Consider the following 20,192-nt stretch of genomic DNA (forward strand, 5'->3'; position numbering starts at 1 on the left):
GCCGGCTGTCTGCTGAAATTCCACACGGTTGAGGCTACCTCCCAGATGCAAGGCGCCCCCAGAGGCAACTGTGGCTGGTTTGACAGTGCCATGTGCCTCCTGCAAACTGACATCAGGAACCTGACCTGGTGACTTTCGCTTGTCTGGGGAAAGGCCATAGATGATGTCCAGTGCCCCCTGGCCCGGAGTGGCCGACTGCCTGCTGAAATTCCGCACGGATCAGGATACCTCCCAGATGCAAGGTGCCCCCACAGGCAACTGTGGCTTGTTTGACAGTGCCAAGTGCCTCCTGCAAACTGACATCAGGAACCTGGCCTGGTGAGTTTTGTTTCTCTGGGGAAAGGTCATGGTTCATATCCTGGACCCGTAGTCCAGGAGTGGCCGGCTGCCTGCTGAAATTCTGAACGGATTAGGATGCCGCCCTGATGCAAGGTACCACCACAGGAAACTGTGGCAGGTTTGACAGTGCCAAGTGCCTCCTGCAAACTGACATCAGGAACCTGACCTGGTAAGTTTTGTTTCTCTGGGGAAAGGCCATCGTTCCTGTCCGGGGCCCGCTGGCCCGGAGTGGCCGGCTGCCTTCTGAAATTCCACACGGTTGAGGATACCTCCTAGATGCAAGGTGGCCCCACAGGCAACTGTGGCTGGTTTGACAGTGCCAAGTGCCTCCTGCAAACTGACATCAGGAACCTGGCCTGGTAACTTTTGTTTCTCTGGGGAAAGGCCATGGTTCTTGTCCACGGCCTGGTGGCCCGGAGTGTCCGGCTGCCTCCTGAAATTCCGCATGGATCAGAATGCCTCCCAGATGAAAAGTGCCCCCAGAGGCATCTGTGGCTGGTTTGACAGTGCCAAGTGCCTCCTGCAAACTGACATCAGGAACCTGGCCTGGTAAGTTTTGTTTCTCTGGGGAAAGGCCATCGTTCTTGTCCGGGGCCGCCGGCCCGGAGTGGCTGGCTGTCTGCTGAAATTCCACAGGGTTAAGGCTACCTCCCAGATGCAAGGCGCCCCCACAGGCAACTGTGGCTGGTTTGACAGTGCCATGTGCCTCCTGCAAACTGACATCAGGAACCTGGCCTGGTGACTTTTGTTTCTCTGGGGAAAGGCCATGGTTCGTATCCTGGATACGTAGGACCGGAGAGGCCGGCTGCCTGTTGAAATTCCTCACGGATCAGGATGCCGCCGAGATGCAAGATGCCCCCACAGGCAACTGTGGCTGCTTCGACAGTGCCAAGTGCCTCCTGCAAACTGACATCAGGAACCTGGCCGGGTGACTTTTGTTTCTCTGGGGAAAGGCCATGGTTCATATCCTGGACCCGTAGGCCAGGAGTGGCCGGCTGCCTGCTGAAATTCCGAACGGATCAGGATGCCTCCCAGATGCAAGGTGCCCCCAGAGTCAATTGTGGCTGGTTTGACAGTGCCAAGTGCTTCCTGCAAACTGACATCAGAAACCTGGCCTGGTGATTTTCTTTCCCAGGGGAAAGGCCATGGTTCATGTCCAGGGCCCGGTGGCTCGCAGTTGCCTGCTGCCTGCTGAAATTCCACACGGATCCGGATACCTCCCTGATGCAAGTTGCCCCCACCGGCAACTGTGGCTGGTTTGACAGTGCCATGTGCCTCCTGCAAACTGACATCAGGAACCTGGCCTGGTGACTTTTGTTTCCCTGGGGAAAGGCCATAGATGATGTCCAGTGCCCCCTGGCCTGGAGTGGCCGACTGCCTGCTGAAATTCCGCACGGATCAGGATATCTCCCAGATGCAAGGTGCCCCCACAGGCACCTGTGGCTGGTTTGACAGTGCCAAGTGCCTCCTGCAAACTGACATCAGGAACCTGGCCTGGTGACTTTTGTTTCTCTGGGGAAAGGCCATCATTCTTGTTCAGAGCCCAGTGGCCCGGAGTGGCCGGCTGCCTGCTGAAATTCCGCACGGATCAGGATACCTCCCAGATTCAAGGTGCCGCCACAGGCAACTGTGGCTGGCTTGAGAGTGCCAAGTGCCTCCTGCAAACTGACATCAGGAACCTGGCCTGGTGACTGTTGTTTCTCTGGGGAAAGGCCATCATTCTTTACCGGGGCCCGCCGGCCCGGAGTGGCCGGCTGCCTTCTGAAATTCCACACGGTTGAGGATACCTCCCAGATGCAAGGTGGACCCACAGACAACTGTGGCTGGTTTGACAGTGCCAAGTGCCTCCTGCAAACTGACATCAGGAACCTGGCCTGGTGACTTTTGTTTCTCTGGGGAAAGCCATGGTTCTTGTCCACGGCCTGGTGGCCCGGAGTGTCCGGCTGCCTCCTGAAATTCCGCATGGATCAGAATGCCTCCAGGATGAAAGGTGCCCCCATAGGCAACTGTGGCTGGTTTGACAGTGCCAAGTGCCTCCTCCAAACAGACATCAGGAACCTGGCCTGGTAAGTTTTGTTTCTCTGGGGAAAGGCCATCGTTCTTGTCCGGGTTCCGCCAACCCGGAGTCGCCGGCTGTCTGCTGAAATTCCACACGGTTGAGGCTACCTCCCAGATGCAAGGCGCCCCCACAGGCAACTGTGGCTGGTTTGACAGTGCCAAGTGCCTCCTGCAAACTGACATCAGGAACCTGGCCTGGTAAGTTTTGTTTCTCTGGGGAAAGGCCATCGTTCTTGTCCGGGGCCGCCGGCCCGGAGTGGCTGGCTGTCTGCTGAAATTCCACAGGGTTAAGGCTACCTCCCAGATGCAAGGCGCCCCCACAGGCAACTGTGGCTGGTTTGACAGTGCCATGTGCCTCCTGCAAACTGACATCAGGAACCTGGCCTGGTGACTTTTGTTTCTCTGGGGAAAGGCCATGGTTCGTATCCTGGATACGTAGGACCGGAGAGGCCGGCTGCCTGTTGAAATTCCTCACGGATCAGGATGCCGCCGAGATGCAAGATGCCCCCACAGGCAACTGTGGCTGCTTCGACAGTGCCAAGTGCCTCCTGCAAACTGACATCAGGAACCTGGCCGGGTGACTTTTGTTTCTCTGGGGAAAGGCCATGGTTCATATCCTGGACCCATAGGCCAGGAGTGGCCGGCTGCCTGCTGAAATTCCGAACGGATCAGGATGCCTCCCAGATGCAAGGTGCCCCCAGAGGCAATTGTGGCTGGTTTGACAGTGCCAAGTGCCTCCTGCAAACTGACATCAGGAACCTGGCCTGGTGACATTTATTTCTCTGGGGAAAGGCCATTGTACGTGTCCAGGGCCTAGTGGCCCGGAGTGGCCGGCTGCTTGCTGGAATTCTGCATGGATCAGGATGCCGCCGAGATGCAAGGTACCCCCACAGGCACCTGTGGCTGGTTTGACAGTGCCAAGTGCCTCCTGCCAACTGACATCAAGAACCTGGCCTGGTGACTTTTGTTTCTCTGGGGAAAGGCCATGGTTGGTATCCTGAGCCTCGTGTCCTGGAGTGGCCGTCTGCCTGCTAAAATTCTGGACGGACCAGGATGCCGCCAAGATGCAAGGTGCCCCCAGAGGCAACTGTGGCTGGTTTGACAGTGCCAAGTGCCTCCTGCAAACTGACATCAGGAACCTGGCCTGGTGACTTTTGTTTCCCAGGGGAATGGCCATAGATGATGTCCAGTGCCTTCTGGCCTGGAGTGGCCGACTGCCTGCTGAAATTCTGCATGGATCAGGATGCCGCCGAGATGCAAGGTGCCCCACAGGCACCTGTGGCTGGTTTGACAGTGCCAAGTGCTTCCTGCAAACTGACATCAGAAACCTGGCCTGGTGATTTTCTTTCTCCGGGGAAAGGCCATGGTTCATGTCCAGGGCTTGGTGGCCCGTACTTGCCTGCTGCCTGCTGAAATTCCACACGGATCAGGATACCTCCCAGATGTAAGGTGCCACCACAGGCAACTGTGGCTGGTTTGACAGTGCCAAGTGCCTCCTGCAAACTGACATCAGGAACCTGGCCCGGTGACTTTTGTTTCTCTGGGGAAAGGCCATCGTTCATATCCTACAAACTGTGGCCCAGAGTGGCCGGCTGCCTGCTGAAATTCCGCACGGATCAGGATACCTCCCAGATGCAAAGTGCCCCACGGGAAACTGTGGCTGGTTTGACAGTGCCAAGTGCCTCCTGCCAACTGACATCAAGAACCTGGCCTGGTGACTTTTGTTTCTCTGGGGAAAGGCCATGGTTGGTATCCTGAGCCTCGTGTCCTGGAGTGGCCGTCTGCCTGCTAAAATTCTGGATGGACCAGGATGCCTCCCAGATGCAATGTGCCCCCAGAGGCAACTGTGGCTGGTTTGACAGTGCCAAGTGCCTCCTGCAAACTGACATCAGGAACCTGGCCTGGTGACATTTATTTCTCTGGGGAAAGGCCATTGTACGTGTCCAAGGCCTAGTGGCCCGGAGTGGCCGACTGCTTGCTGGAATTCTGCATGGATCAGGATGCCGCCGAGATGCAAGGTGCCCCCACAGGCACCTGTGGCTGGTTTGACAGTGCCAAGTGTCTCCTGCAAACTGACATCAGGAACCTGGCCTGGTGACTTTTGTTTCTCTGGGGACAGGCCATGGTTCATATCCTACAAACTGTGGCCATGAGTGGCCGGCTGCCTGCTGAAATTCCGCACGGATCAGGATACCTCCCAGATGCAAGGCGCCCCACGGGAAACTGTGGCTGGTTTGACAGTGCCAAGTGCCTCCTGCCAACTGACATCAAGAACCTGGCCTGGTGACTTTTGTTTCTCTGGGGAAAGGCCATGGTTGCTATCCTGAGCCTGGTGTCCTGGAGTGGCCGTCTGCCTGCTAAAATTCTGGACGGACCAGGATGCCTCCCAGATGCAAGGTGCCCCCAGAGGCAACTGTGGCTGGTTTGACAGTGCCATGTGCCCCCTGCAAACTGACATCAGGAGCCTGGCCTGGTGTCTTTTGTTTCTCTGGGGAAAGGCTTTCGTTCCTATCCATGGACGGGTGGCCAATAGTGGCTGGCTGCCTGCTGAAATTCCGCACGGTTGAAGATACCTCCCAGATGGAAAGTACCACCACAGGCAACTGTGGCTGGTTTGACAGTGCCAAGTGCCTCCTGCAAACTGACATCAGGAACCTGGCCTGGTGACTTTTGTTTCTCAGGGGAAAGGGCATCGTTCGTGTCCAGTGCCCGGTGGCCTGGAGTGGCCAGCAGCCTGCTGAACTTCCGCACAGCTGAGGATACCTCCCAGATGCAAGATGCCCATACAGGTACGTGTGGCTGGTTTGACAGTGCCAAGTGCCTCCTGCAAACTGACATCAGGAACCTGGCCAGGTGACTTTTGTTTCTCTGGGGAAAGGCCATCGTTCCACTCCACGGCCAGGTGGCCTGGAGTGGCCGGCTGCCTGTTGAAATTCCGCACGGATGAGGATAACTCCCAGATGAAAGGAGCCCCCAGAGGCAACTGTGGCTGGTTTGACAGTGCCAAGTGCCTCCTCCAAACAGACATCAGGAACCTGGCCTGGTAAGTTTTGTTTCTCTGGGGAAAGGCCATCGTTCTTGTCCGGGTTCCGCCGGCCCGGAGTCGCCGGCTGTCTGCTGAAATTCCACACGGTTGAGGCTACCTCCCAGATGCAAGGCGCCCCCAGAGGCAACTGTGGCTGGTTTGACAGTGCCATGTGCCTCCTGCAAACTGACATCAGGAACCTGACCTGGTGACTTTCGCTTGTCTGGGGAAAGGCCATAGATGATGTCCAGTGCCCCCTGGCCCGGAGTGGCCGACTGCCTGCTGAAATTCCGCACGGATCAGGATACCTCCCAGATGCAAGGTGCCCCCACAGGCAACTGTGGCTTGTTTGACAGTGCCAAGTGCCTCCTGCAAACTGACATCAGGAACCTGGCCTGGTGAGTTTTGTTTCTCTGGGGAAAGGTCATGGTTCATATCCTGGACCCGTAGTCCAGGAGTGGCCGGCTGCCTGCTGAAATTCTGAACGGATTAGGATGCCGCCCTGATGCAAGGTACCACCACAGGAAACTGTGGCAGGTTTGACAGTGCCAAGTGCCTCCTGCAAACTGACATCAGGAACCTGACCTGGTAAGTTTTGTTTCTCTGGGGAAAGGCCATCGTTCCTGTCCGGGGCCCGCTGGCCCGGAGTGGCCGGCTGCCTTCTGAAATTCCACACGGTTGAGGATACCTCCTAGATGCAAGGTGGCCCCACAGGCAACTGTGGCTGGTTTGACAGTGCCAAGTGCCTCCTGCAAACTGACATCAGGAACCTGGCCTGGTAACTTTTGTTTCTCTGGGGAAAGGCCATGGTTCTTGTCCACGGCCTGGTGGCCCGGAGTGTCCGGCTGCCTCCTGAAATTCCGCATGGATCAGAATGCCTCCCAGATGAAAAGTGCCCCCAGAGGCATCTGTGGCTGGTTTGACAGTGCCAAGTGCCTCCTGCAAACTGACATCAGGAACCTGGCCTGGTAAGTTTTGTTTCTCTGGGGAAAGGCCATCGTTCTTGTCCGGGGCCGCCGGCCCGGAGTGGCTGGCTGTCTGCTGAAATTCCACAGGGTTAAGGCTACCTCCCAGATGCAAGGCGCCCCCACAGGCAACTGTGGCTGGTTTGACAGTGCCATGTGCCTCCTGCAAACTGACATCAGGAACCTGGCCTGGTGACTTTTGTTTCTCTGGGGAAAGGCCATGGTTCGTATCCTGGATACGTAGGACCGGAGAGGCCGGCTGCCTGTTGAAATTCCTCACGGATCAGGATGCCGCCGAGATGCAAGATGCCCCCACAGGCAACTGTGGCTGCTTCGACAGTGCCAAGTGCCTCCTGCAAACTGACATCAGGAACCTGGCCGGGTGACTTTTGTTTCTCTGGGGAAAGGCCATGGTTCATATCCTGGACCCGTAGGCCAGGAGTGGCCGGCTGCCTGCTGAAATTCCGAACGGATCAGGATGCCTCCCAGATGCAAGGTGCCCCCAGAGTCAATTGTGGCTGGTTTGACAGTGCCAAGTGCTTCCTGCAAACTGACATCAGGAACCTGGCCTGGTGACATTTATTTCTCTGGGGAAAGGCCATTGTACGTGTCCAAGACCTAGTGGCCCGGAGTGGCCGGCTGCTTGCTGGAATTCTGCATGGCTCAGGATGCCGCCGAGATGCAAGGTGCCCCCTCAGGCACCTGTGGCTGGTTTGACAGTGCCATGTGCCTCCTGCAAACTGACATCAGGAACCTGGCCTGGTGACTTTTGTTTCCCTGGGGAAAGGCCATAGATGATGTCCAGTGCCCCCTGGCCTGGAGTGGCCGACTGCCTGCTGAAATTCCGCACGGATCAGGATATCTCCCAGATGCAAGGTGCCCCCACAGGCACCTGTGGCTGGTTTGACAGTGCCAAGTGCCTCCTGCAAACTGACATCAGGAACCTGGCCTGGTGACTTTTGTTTCTCTGGGGAAAGGCCATCATTCTTGTTCAGAGCCCAGTGGCCCGGAGTGGCCGGCTGCCTGCTGAAATTCCGCACGGATCAGGATACCTCCCAGATTCAAGGTGCCGCCACAGGCAACTGTGGCTGGCTTGAGAGTGCCAAGTGCCTCCTGCAAACTGACATCAGGAACCTGGCCTGGTGACTGTTGTTTCTCTGGGGAAAGGCCATCATTCTTTACCGGGGCCCGCCGGCCCGGAGTGGCCGGCTGCCTTCTGAAATTCCACACGGTTGAGGATACCTCCCAGATGCAAGGTGGACCCACAGACAACTGTGGCTGGTTTGACAGTGCCAAGTGCCTCCTGCAAACTGACATCAGGAACCTGGCCTGGTGACTTTTGTTTCTCTGGGGAAAGCCATGGTTCTTGTCCACGGCCTGGTGGCCCGGAGTGTCCGGCTGCCTCCTGAAATTCCGCATGGATCAGAATGCCTCCAGGATGAAAGGTGCCCCCATAGGCAACTGTGGCTGGTTTGACAGTGCCAAGTGCCTCCTCCAAACAGACATCAGGAACCTGGCCTGGTAAGTTTTGTTTCTCTGGGGAAAGGCCATCGTTCTTGTCCGGGTTCCGCCAACCCGGAGTCGCCGGCTGTCTGCTGAAATTCCACACGGTTGAGGCTACCTCCCAGATGCAAGGCGCCCCCACAGGCAACTGTGGCTGGTTTGACAGTGCCAAGTGCCTCCTGCAAACTGACATCAGGAACCTGGCCTGGTAAGTTTTGTTTCTCTGGGGAAAGGCCATCGTTCTTGTCCGGGGCCGCCGGCCCGGAGTGGCTGGCTGTCTGCTGAAATTCCACAGGGTTAAGGCTACCTCCCAGATGCAAGGCGCCCCCACAGGCAACTGTGGCTGGTTTGACAGTGCCATGTGCCTCCTGCAAACTGACATCAGGAACCTGGCCTGGTGACTTTTGTTTCTCTGGGGAAAGGCCATGGTTCGTATCCTGGATACGTAGGACCGGAGAGGCCGGCTGCCTGTTGAAATTCCTCACGGATCAGGATGCCGCCGAGATGCAAGATGCCCCCACAGGCAACTGTGGCTGCTTCGACAGTGCCAAGTGCCTCCTGCAAACTGACATCAGGAACCTGGCCGGGTGACTTTTGTTTCTCTGGGGAAAGGCCATGGTTCATATCCTGGACCCATAGGCCAGGAGTGGCCGGCTGCCTGCTGAAATTCCGAACGGATCAGGATGCCTCCCAGATGCAAGGTGCCCCCAGAGGCAATTGTGGCTGGTTTGACAGTGCCAAGTGCCTCCTGCAAACTGACATCAGGAACCTGGCCTGGTGACATTTATTTCTCTGGGGAAAGGCCATTGTACGTGTCCAGGGCCTAGTGGCCCGGAGTGGCCGGCTGCTTGCTGGAATTCTGCATGGATCAGGATGCCGCCGAGATGCAAGGTACCCCCACAGGCACCTGTGGCTGGTTTGACAGTGCCAAGTGCCTCCTGCCAACTGACATCAAGAACCTGGCCTGGTGACTTTTGTTTCTCTGGGGAAAGGCCATGGTTGGTATCCTGAGCCTCGTGTCCTGGAGTGGCCGTCTGCCTGCTAAAATTCTGGACGGACCAGGATGCCGCCAAGATGCAAGGTGCCCCCAGAGGCAACTGTGGCTGGTTTGACAGTGCCAAGTGCCTCCTGCAAACTGACATCAGGAACCTGGCCTGGTGACTTTTGTTTCCCAGGGGAATGGCCATAGATGATGTCCAGTGCCTTCTGGCCTGGAGTGGCCGACTGCCTGCTGAAATTCTGCATGGATCAGGATGCCGCCGAGATGCAAGGTGCCCCACAGGCACCTGTGGCTGGTTTGACAGTGCCAAGTGCTTCCTGCAAACTGACATCAGAAACCTGGCCTGGTGATTTTCTTTCTCCGGGGAAAGGCCATGGTTCATGTCCAGGGCTTGGTGGCCCGTACTTGCCTGCTGCCTGCTGAAATTCCACACGGATCAGGATACCTCCCAGATGTAAGGTGCCACCACAGGCAACTGTGGCTGGTTTGACAGTGCCAAGTGCCTCCTGCAAACTGACATCAGGAACCTGGCCCGGTGACTTTTGTTTCTCTGGGGAAAGGCCATCGTTCATATCCTACAAACTGTGGCCCAGAGTGGCCGGCTGCCTGCTGAAATTCCGCACGGATCAGGATACCTCCCAGATGCAAAGTGCCCCACGGGAAACTGTGGCTGGTTTGACAGTGCCAAGTGCCTCCTGCCAACTGACATCAAGAACCTGGCCTGGTGACTTTTGTTTCTCTGGGGAAAGGCCATGGTTGGTATCCTGAGCCTCGTGTCCTGGAGTGGCCGTCTGCCTGCTAAAATTCTGGATGGACCAGGATGCCTCCCAGATGCAATGTGCCCCCAGAGGCAACTGTGGCTGGTTTGACAGTGCCAAGTGCCTCCTGCAAACTGACATCAGGAACCTGGCCTGGTGACATTTATTTCTCTGGGGAAAGGCCATTGTACGTGTCCAAGGCCTAGTGGCCCGGAGTGGCCGACTGCTTGCTGGAATTCTGCATGGATCAGGATGCCGCCGAGATGCAAGGTGCCCCCACAGGCACCTGTGGCTGGTTTGACAGTGCCAAGTGTCTCCTGCAAACTGACATCAGGAACCTGGCCTGGTGACTTTTGTTTCTCTGGGGACAGGCCATGGTTCATATCCTACAAACTGTGGCCATGAGTGGCCGGCTGCCTGCTGAAATTCCGCACGGATCAGGATACCTCCCAGATGCAAGGCGCCCCACGGGAAACTGTGGCTGGTTTGACAGTGCCAAGTGCCTCCTGCCAACTGACATCAAGAACCTGGCCTGGTGACTTTTGTTTCTCTGGGGAAAGGCCATGGTTGCTATCCTGAGCCTGGTGTCCTGGAGTGGCCGTCTGCCTGCTAAAATTCTGGACGGACCAGGATGCCTCCCAGATGCAAGGTGCCCCCAGAGGCAACTGTGGCTGGTTTGACAGTGCCATGTGCCCCCTGCAAACTGACATCAGGAGCCTGGCCTGGTGTCTTTTGTTTCTCTGGGGAAAGGCTTTCGTTCCTATCCATGGACGGGTGGCCAATAGTGGCTGGCTGCCTGCTGAAATTCCGCACGGTTGAAGATACCTCCCAGATGGAAAGTACCACCACAGGCAACTGTGGCTGGTTTGACAGTGCCAAGTGCCTCCTGCAAACTGACATCAGGAACCTGGCCTGGTGACTTTTGTTTCTCAGGGGAAAGGGCATCGTTCGTGTCCAGTGCCCGGTGGCCTGGAGTGGCCAGCAGCCTGCTGAACTTCCGCACAGCTGAGGATACCTCCCAGATGCAAGATGCCCATACAGGTACGTGTGGCTGGTTTGACAGTGCCAAGTGCCTCCTGCAAACTGACATCAGGAACCTGGCCAGGTGACTTTTGTTTCTCTGGGGAAAGGCCATCGTTCCACTCCACGGCCAGGTGGCCTGGAGTGGCCGGCTGCCTGTTGAAATTCCGCACGGATGAGGATAACTCCCAGATGAAAGGAGCCCCCAGAGGCAACTGTGGCTGGTTTGACAGTGCCAAGTGCCTCCTGCAAACTGACATCAGGAACCTGGCCTGGTAACTTTTGTTTCTCTGGGGAAAGGCCATGGTTCATGTCCACGGCCTGGTGGCCCGGAGTGTCCGGCTGCCTGCTGAAATTCCGCATGGATCAGGATGCCGCAGCGATGCAAGGTGCCCCACAGGCACCTGTGGCTGCTTCGACAGTGCCAAGTGCTTCCTGCAAACTGACATCAGAAACCTGGCCTGGTGATTTTCTTTCTCAGGGGAAAGGCCATGGCTCATGTCCAGGGCCCGGTGGCCCCTACTTGCCTGCTGCCTGCTGAAATTCCACACGGATCAGGATACCTCCCAGATGTAAGGTGCCACCACAGGCAACTGTGGCTGGTTTGACAGTGCCAAGTGCCTCCTGCAAACTGACATCAGGAACCTGGCCTTGTGAGTTTTGTTTCTCTGGGGAAAGGCCATCATTCTTGTTCAGAGCCCAGTGGCCCGGAGTGGCCGGCTGCCTGCTGAAATTCCGCACGGATCAGGATACCTCCCAGATTCAAGGTGCCGCCACAGGCAACTGTGGCTGGCTTGAGAGTGCCAAGTGCCTCCTGCAAACTGACATCAGGAACCTGGCCTGGTGACTGTTGTTTCTCTGGGGAAAGGCCATCATTCTTTTCCGGGGCCCGCCGGCCCGGAGTGGCCGGCTGCCTTCTGAAATTCCACACGGTTGAGGATACCTCCCAGATGCAAGGTGGACCCACAGACAACTGTGGCTGGTTTGACAGTGCCGAGTGCCTCCTGCAAACTGACATCAGGAACCTGGCCTGGTGACTTTTGTTTCTCTGGGGAAAGGCCATGGTTCTTGTCCACGGCCTGGTGGCCCGGAGTGTCCGGCTGCCTCCTGAAATTCCGCATGGATCAGAATGCCTCCAGGATGAAAAGTGCCCCCATAGGCAACTGTGGCTGGTTTGACAGTGCCAAGTGCCTCCTCCAAACAGACATCAGGAACCTGGCCTGGTAAGTTTTGTTTCTCTGGGGAAAGGCCATCGTTCTTGTCCGGGTTCCGCCGGCCCGGAGTCGCCGGCTGTCTGCTGAAATTCCACACGGTTGAGGCTACCTCCCAGATGCAAGGCGCCCCCACAGGCAACTGTGGCTGGTTTGACAGTGCCATGTGCCTCCTGCAAACTGACATCAGGAACCTGACCTGGTGACTTTCGCTTGTCTGGGGAAAGGCCATAGATGATGTCCAGTGCCCCCTGGCCCGGAGTGGCCGACTGCCTGCTGAAATTCCGCACGGATCAGGATACCTCCCAGATGCAAGGTGCCCCCACAGGCAACTGTGGCTTGTTTGACAGTGCCAAGTGCCTCCTGCAAACTGACATCAGGAACCTGGCCTGGTGAGTTTTGTTTCTCTGGGGAAAGGTCATGGTTCATATCCTGGACCCGTAGTCCAGGAGTGGCCGGCTGCCTGCTGAAATTCTGAACGGATTAGGATGCCGCCCTGATGCAAGGTACCACCACAGGAAACTGTGGCAGGTTTGACAGTGCCAAGTGCCTCCTGCAAACTGACATCAGGAACCTGACCTGGTAAGTTTTGTTTCTCTGGGGAAAGGCCATCGTTCTTGTCCGGGGCCGCCGGCCCGGAGTGGCTGGCTGTCTGCTGAAATTCCACAGGGTTAAGGCTACCTCCCAGATGCAAGGCGCCCCCACAGGCAACTGTGGCTGGTTTGACAGTGCCATGTGCCTCCTGCAAACTGACATCAGGAACCTGGCCTGGTGACTTTTGTTTCTCTGGGGAAAGGCCATGGTTCGTATCCTGGATACGTAGGACCGGAGAGGCCGGCTGCCTGTTGAAATTCCTCACGGATCAGGATGCCGCCGAGATGCAAGATGCCCCCACAGGCACCTGTGGCTGCTTCGACAGTGCCAAGTGCCTCCTGCAAACTGACATCAGGAACCTGGCCGGGTGACTTTTGTTTCTCTGGGGAAAGGCCATGGTTCATATCCTGGACCCGTAGGCCAGGAGTGGCCGGCTGCCTGCTGAAATTCCGAACGGATCAGGATGCCTCCCAGATGCAAGGTGCCCCACGGGAAACTGCGGCTGGTTTGACAGTGCCAAGTGCCTCCTGCAAACTGACATCAGGAACCTGGCCGGGTGACTTTTGTTTCTCTGGGGAAAGGCCATGGTTCATATCCTGGACCCGTAGGCCAGGAGTGGCCGGCTGCCTGCTGAAATTCCGAACGGATCAGGATGCCTCCCAGATGCAAGGTGCCACCACAGGCAATTGTGGCTGGTTTGACAGTGCCAAGTGCCTCCTGCAAACTGACATCAGGAACCTGGCCTTGTGAGTTTTGTTTCTCTGGGGAAAGGCCATCATTCTTGTTCAGAGCCCAGTGGCCCGGAGTGGCCGGCTGCCTGCTGAAATTCCGCACGGATCAGGATACCTCCCAGATTCAAGGTGCCGCCACAGGCAACTGTGGCTGGCTTGAGAGTGCCAAGTGCCTCCTGCAAACTGACATCAGGAACCTGGCCGGGTGACTTTTGTTTCTCTGGGGAAAGGCCATCATGCTTTTCCGGGGCCCGCCGGCCCGGAGTGGCCGGCTGCCTTCTGAAATTCCACACGGTTGAGGATACCTCCCAGATGCAAGGTGCCCCCACAGGCAACTGTGGCTGGTTTGACAGTGCCAAGTGCCTCCTGCAAACTGACATCAGGAACCTGGCCTGGTGACTTTTGTTTCTCGGGGGAAAGGCCATCACTCTTCTCCAATGCCCGGTGGCCCGGAGTGGCCGGCCCCCTGCTGAAATTCCGCACAGGTGAGCATACCTCCCAGATGCAACGTGCCCATAAAGGTAAGTGTGGCTGGTTTGACAGTGCCAAGTGCCTCCTGCAAACTGACATCAGGAACCTGGCCTGGTGACTTTTGTTTCTCTGGGGAAAGGTCATGGTTCATATCCTGGACCACTAGTCCAGGAGTGGCCGGCTGCCTGCTGAAATTCTGAACGGATTAGGATGCCGCCCAGATGCAACGTACCACCACAGGCAACTGCGGCTAGTTTGACAGTGCCAAGTGCCTCCTGCAAACTGACATCAGGAACCTGACCTGGTAAGTTTTGTTTCTCTGGGGAAAGGCCATCGTTCCTGTCTGGGGCCCGCTGGCCCGGAGTGGCTGGCTGCCTTCTGAAATTCCACACGGTTGAGGATACCTCCTAGATGCAAGGTGGCCCCACAGGCAACTGTGGCTGGTTTGACAGTGCCAAGTGCCTCCTGCAAACAGACATCAGGAACCTGGCCTGGTAACTTGTGTTTCTCTGGGGAAAGGCCATGGTTCATATCCTGGATACGTAGGACCGGAGAGGCCGGCTACCTGTTGAAATTCCTCACTGATCAGGATGCCGCCGAGATGCAAGATGCCCCCACAGGCACCTGTGGCTGCTTCGACAGTGCCAAGTGCCTCCTGCAAACTGACATCAGGAACCTGGCCTGGTGACATTTATTTCTCTGGGGATAGGCCATTGTACGTGTCCAATTCCTAGTGGCCTGGAGTGGCCAGCTGCTTGCTGGAATTCTGCATGGATCAGGATGCCGCCGAGATGCAAGGTGCCCCCACAGGCAACTGTGGCTGGTTTGACAGTGCCAAGTGCCTCCTCCAAACAGACATCAGGAACCTGGCCTGGTGACTTTTGTTTCTCTGGGGAAAGGCCATCGTTCCACTCCACGGCCAGGTGGCCTGGAGTGGCCGGCTGCCTGTTGAAATTCCGCACGGATGAGGATAACTCCCAGATGAAAGGAGCCCCCAGAGGCAACTGTGGCTGGTTTGACAGTGCCAAGTGCCTCCTGCAAACTGACATCAGGAACCTGGCCTGGTAACTTTTGTTTCTCTGGGGAAAGGCCATGGTTCATGTCCACGGCCTGGTGGCCCGGAGTGTCCGGCTGCCTGCTGAAATTCCGCATGGATCAGGATGCCGCAGCGATGCAAGGTGCCCCACAGGCACCTGTGGCTGCTTCGACAGTGCCAAGTGCTTCCTGCAAACTGACATCAGAAACCTGGCCTGGTGATTTTCTTTCTCAGGGGAAAGGCCATGGCTCATGTCCAGGGCCCGGTGGCCCCTACTTGCCTGCTGCCTGCTGAAATTCCACACGGATCAGGATACCTCCCAGATGTAAGGTGCCACCACAGGCAACTGTGGCTGGTTTGACAGTGCCAAGTGCCTCCTGCAAACTGACATCAGGAACCTGGCCTTGTGAGTTTTGTTTCTCTGGGGAAAGGCCATCATTCTTGTTCAGAGCCCAGTGGCCCGGAGTGGCCGGCTGCCTGCTGAAATTCCGCACGGATCAGGATACCTCCCAGATTCAAGGTGCCGCCACAGGCAACTGTGGCTGGCTTGAGAGTGCCAAGTGCCTCCTGCAAACTGACATCAGGAACCTGGCCTGGTGACTGTTGTTTCTCTGGGGAAAGGCCATCATTCTTTTCCGGGGCCCGCCGGCCCGGAGTGGCCGGCTGCCTTCTGAAATTCCACACGGTTGAGGATACCTCCCAGATGCAAGGTGGACCCACAGACAACTGTGGCTGGTTTGACAGTGCCGAGTGCCTCCTGCAAACTGACATCAGGAACCTGGCCTGGTGACTTTTGTTTCTCTGGGGAAAGGCCATGGTTCTTGTCCACGGCCTGGTGGCCCGGAGTGTCCGGCTGCCTCCTGAAATTCCGCATGGATCAGAATGCCTCCAGGATGAAAAGTGCCCCCATAGGCAACTGTGGCTGGTTTGACAGTGCCAAGTGCCTCCTCCAAACAGACATCAGGAACCTGGCCTGGTAAGTTTTGTTTCTCTGGGGAAAGGCCATCGTTCTTGTCCGGGTTCCGCCGGCCCGGAGTCGCCGGCTGTCTGCTGAAATTCCACACGGTTGAGGCTACCTCCCAGATGCAAGGCGCCCCCACAGGCAACTGTGGCTGGTTTGACAGTGCCATGTGCCTCCTGCAAACTGACATCAGGAACCTGACCTGGTGACTTTCGCTTGTCTGGGGAAAGGCCATAGATGATGTCCAGTGCCCCCTGGCCCGGAGTGGCCGACTGCCTGCTGAAATTCCGCACGGATCAGGATACCTCCCAGATGCAAGGTGCCCCCACAGGCAACTGTGGCTTGTTTGACAGTGCCAAGTGCCTCCTGCAAACTGACATCAGGAACCTGGCCTGGTGAGTTTTGTTTCTCTGGGGAAAGGTCATGGTTCATATCCTGGACCCGTAGTCCAGGAGTGGCCGGCTGCCTGCTGAAATTCTGAACGGATTAGGATGCCGCCCTGATGCAAGGTACCACCACAGGAAACTGTGGCAGGTTTGACAGTGCCAAGTGCCTCCTGCAAACTGACATCAGGAACCTGACCTGGTAAGTTTTGTTTCTCTGGGGAAAGGCCATCGTTCTTGTCCGGGGCCGCCGGCCCGGAGTGGCTGGCTGTCTGCTGAAATTCCACAGGGTTAAGGCTACCTCCCAGATGCAAGGCGCCCCCACAGGCAACTGTGGCTGGTTTGACAGTGCCATGTGCCTCCTGCAAACTGACATCAGGAACCTGGCCTGGTGACTTTTGTTTCTCTGGGGAAAGGCCATGGTTCGTATCCTGGATACGTAGGACCGGAGAGGCCGGCTGCCTGTTGAAATTCCTCACGGATCAGGATGCCGCCGAGATGCAAGATGCCCCCACAGGCACCTGTGGCTGCTTCGACAGTGCCAAGTGCCTCCTGCAAACTGACATCAGGAACCTGGCCGGGTGACTTTTGTTTCTCTGGGGAAAGGCCATGGTTCATATCCTGGACCCGTAGGCCAGGAGTGGCCGGCTGCCTGCTGAAATTCCGAACGGATCAGGATGCCTCCCAGATGCAAGGTGCCCCACGGGAAACTGCGGCTGGTTTGACAGTGCCAAGTGCCTCCTGCAAACTGACATCAGGAACCTGGCCGGGTGACTTTTGTTTCTCTGGGGAAAGGCCATGGTTCATATCCTGGACCCGTAGGCCAGGAGTGGCCGGCTGCCTGCTGAAATTCCGAACGGATCAGGATGCCTCCCAGATGCAAGGTGCCACCACAGGCAATTGTGGCTGGTTTGACAGTGCCAAGTGCCTCCTGCAAACTGACATCAGGAACCTGGCCTTGTGAGTTTTGTTTCTCTGGGGAAAGGCCATCATTCTTGTTCAGAGCCCAGTGGCCCGGAGTGGCCGGCTGCCTGCTGAAATTCCGCACGGATCAGGATACCTCCCAGATTCAAGGTGCCGCCACAGGCAACTGTGGCTGGCTTGAGAGTGCCAAGTGCCTCCTGCAAACTGACATCAGGAACCTGGCCGGGTGACTTTTGTTTCTCTGGGGAAAGGCCATCATGCTTTTCCGGGGCCCGCCGGCCCGGAGTGGCCGGCTGCCTTCTGAAATTCCACACGGTTGAGGATACCTCCCAGATGCAAGGTGCCCCCACAGGCAACTGTGGCTGGTTTGACAGTGCCAAGTGCCTCCTGCAAACTGACATCAGGAACCTGGCCTGGTGACTTTTGTTTCTCGGGGGAAAGGCCATCACTCTTCTCCAATGCCCGGTGGCCCGGAGTGGCCGGCCCCCTGCTGAAATTCCGCACAGGTGAGCATACCTCCCAGATGCAACGTGCCCATAAAGGTAAGTGTGGCTGGTTTGACAGTGCCAAGTGCCTCCTGCAAACTGACATCAGGAACCTGGCCTGGTGACTTTTGTTTCTCTGGGGAAAGGTCATGGTTCATATCCTGGACCACTAGTCCAGGAGTGGCCGGCTGCCTGCTGAAATTCTGAACGGATTAGGATGCCGCCCAGATGCAACGTACCACCACAGGCAACTGCGGCTAGTTTGACAGTGCCAAGTGCCTCCTGCAAACTGACATCAGGAACCTGACCTGGTAAGTTTTGTTTCTCTGGGGAAAGGCCATCGTTCCTGTCTGGGGCCCGCTGGCCCGGAGTGGCTGGCTGCCTTCTGAAATTCCACACGGTTGAGGATACCTCCTAGATGCAAGGTGGCCCCACAGGCAACTGTGGCTGGTTTGACAGTGCCAAGTGCCTCCTGCAAACAGACATCAGGAACCTGGCCTGGTAACTTGTGTTTCTCTGGGGAAAGGCCATGGTTCATATCCTGGATACGTAGGACCGGAGAGGCCGGCTACCTGTTGAAATTCCTCACTGATCAGGATGCCGCCGAGATGCAAGATGCCCCCACAGGCACCTGTGGCTGCTTCGACAGTGCCAAGTGCCTCCTGCAAACTGACATCAGGAACCTGGCCTGGTGACATTTATTTCTCTGGGGATAGGCCATTGTACGTGTCCAATTCCTAGTGGCCTGGAGTGGCCAGCTGCTTGCTGGAATTCTGCATGGATCAGGATGCCGCCGAGATGCAAGGTGCCCCCACAGGCAACTGTGGCTGGTTTGACAGTGCCAAGTGCCTCCTCCAAACAGACATCAGGAACCTGGCCTGGTGACTTTTTTTTCTCTGGGGAAAGGCCATCGTTCTTGTCCGGGTTCCGCCGGCCCGGAGTCGACGGCTGTCTGCTGAAATTCCACACGGTTGAGGCTACCTCCCAGATGCAAGGTGCCCCACAGGCAACTGTGGCTGGTTTGACAGTGCCATGTGCCCCCTGCAAACTGACATCAGGAGCCTGGCCTGGTGTCTTTTGTTTCTCAGGGGAAAGGCTTTCGTTCCTATCCATGGACGGGTGGCCAATAGTGGCTGGCTGCCTGCTGAAATTCCGCACGGTTGAAGATACCTCCCAGATGGAAAGTACCACCACAGGCAACTGTGGCTGGTTTGACAGTGCCAAGTGCCTCCTGCAAACTGACATCAGGAACCTGGCCTGGTGACTTTTGTTTCTCAGGGGAAAGGGCATCGTTCGTGTCCAGTGCCCGGTGGCCTGGAGTGGCCAGCAGCCTGCTGAACTTCCGCACAGCTGAGGATACCTCCCAGATGCAAGATGCCCATACAGGTACTTGTGGCTGGTTTGACAGTGCCAAGTGCCTCCTGCAAACTGACATCAGGAACCTGGCCAGGTGACTTTTGTTTCTCTGGGGAAAGGCCATCGTTCCACTCCACGGCCAGGTGGCCTGGAGTGGCCGGCTGCCTGTTGAAATTCCGCACGGATGAGGATAACTCCCAGATGAAAGCAGCCCCCAGAGGCAACTGTGGCTGGTTTGACAGTGCCAAGTGCCTCCTGCAAACTGACATCAGGAACCTGGCCTGGTAAGTTTTGTTTCTCTGGGGAAAGGCCATCGTTCTTGTCCGGGGCCGCCGGCCCGGAGTGGCTGGCTGTCTGCTGAAATTCCACAGGGTTAAGGCTACCTCCCAGATGCAAGGCGCCCCCACAGGCAACTGTGGCTGGTTTGACAGTGCCATGTGCCTCCTGCAAACTGATATCAGGAACCTGGCCTGGTGACTTTTGTTTCTCTGGGGAAAGGCCATGGTTCGTATCCTGGATACGTAGGACCGGAGAGGCCGGCTGCCTGTTGAAATTCCTCACGGATCAGGATGCCGCCGAGATGCAAGATGCCCCCACAGGCAACTGTGGCTGCTTCGACAGTGCCAAGTGCCTCCTGCAAACTGACATCAGGAACCTGGCCGGGTGACTTTTGTTTCTCTGGGGAAAGGCCATGGTTCATATCCTGGACCCGTAGGCCAGGAGTGGCCGGCTGCCTGCTGAAATTCCGAACGGATCAGGATGCCTCCCAGATGCAAGGTGCCCCCAGAGGCAATTGTGGCTGGTTTGACAGTGCCAAGTGCCTCCTGCAAACTGACATCAGGAACCTGGCCTGGTGACATTTATTTCTCTGGGGAAAGGCCATTGTACGTGTCCAGGGCCTAGTGGCCCGGAGTGGCCGGCTGCTTGCTGGACTTCTGCATGGATCAGGATGCCGCCGAGATGCAAGGTGCCCCCACAGGCACCTGTGGCTGGTTTGACAGTGCCAAGTGCCTCCTGCCAACTGACATCAAGAACCTGGCCTGGTGACTTTTGTTTCTCTGGGGAAAGGCCATGGTTGGTATCCTGAGCCTCGTGTCCTGGAGTGGCCGTCTGCCTGCTAAAATTCTGGACGGACCAGGATGCCGCCAAGATGCAAGGTGCCCCCAGAGGCAACTGTGGCTGGTTTGACAGTGCCAAGTGCTTCCTGCAAACTGACATCAGAAACCTGGCCTGGTGATTTTCTTTCCCAGGGGAAAGGCCATGGTTCATGTCCAGGGCCCGGTGGCTCGCAGTTGCCTGCTGCCTGTTGAAATTCCACACGGATCCGGATACCTCCCTGATGCAAGTTGCCCCCACCGGCAACTGTGGCTGG

Source organism: Passer domesticus, chromosome 1 (genome assembly GCF_036417665.1).
Source record: "Passer domesticus isolate bPasDom1 chromosome 1, bPasDom1.hap1, whole genome shotgun sequence".
Classification (NCBI taxonomy): Eukaryota; Metazoa; Chordata; class Aves; order Passeriformes; family Passeridae; genus Passer; species Passer domesticus.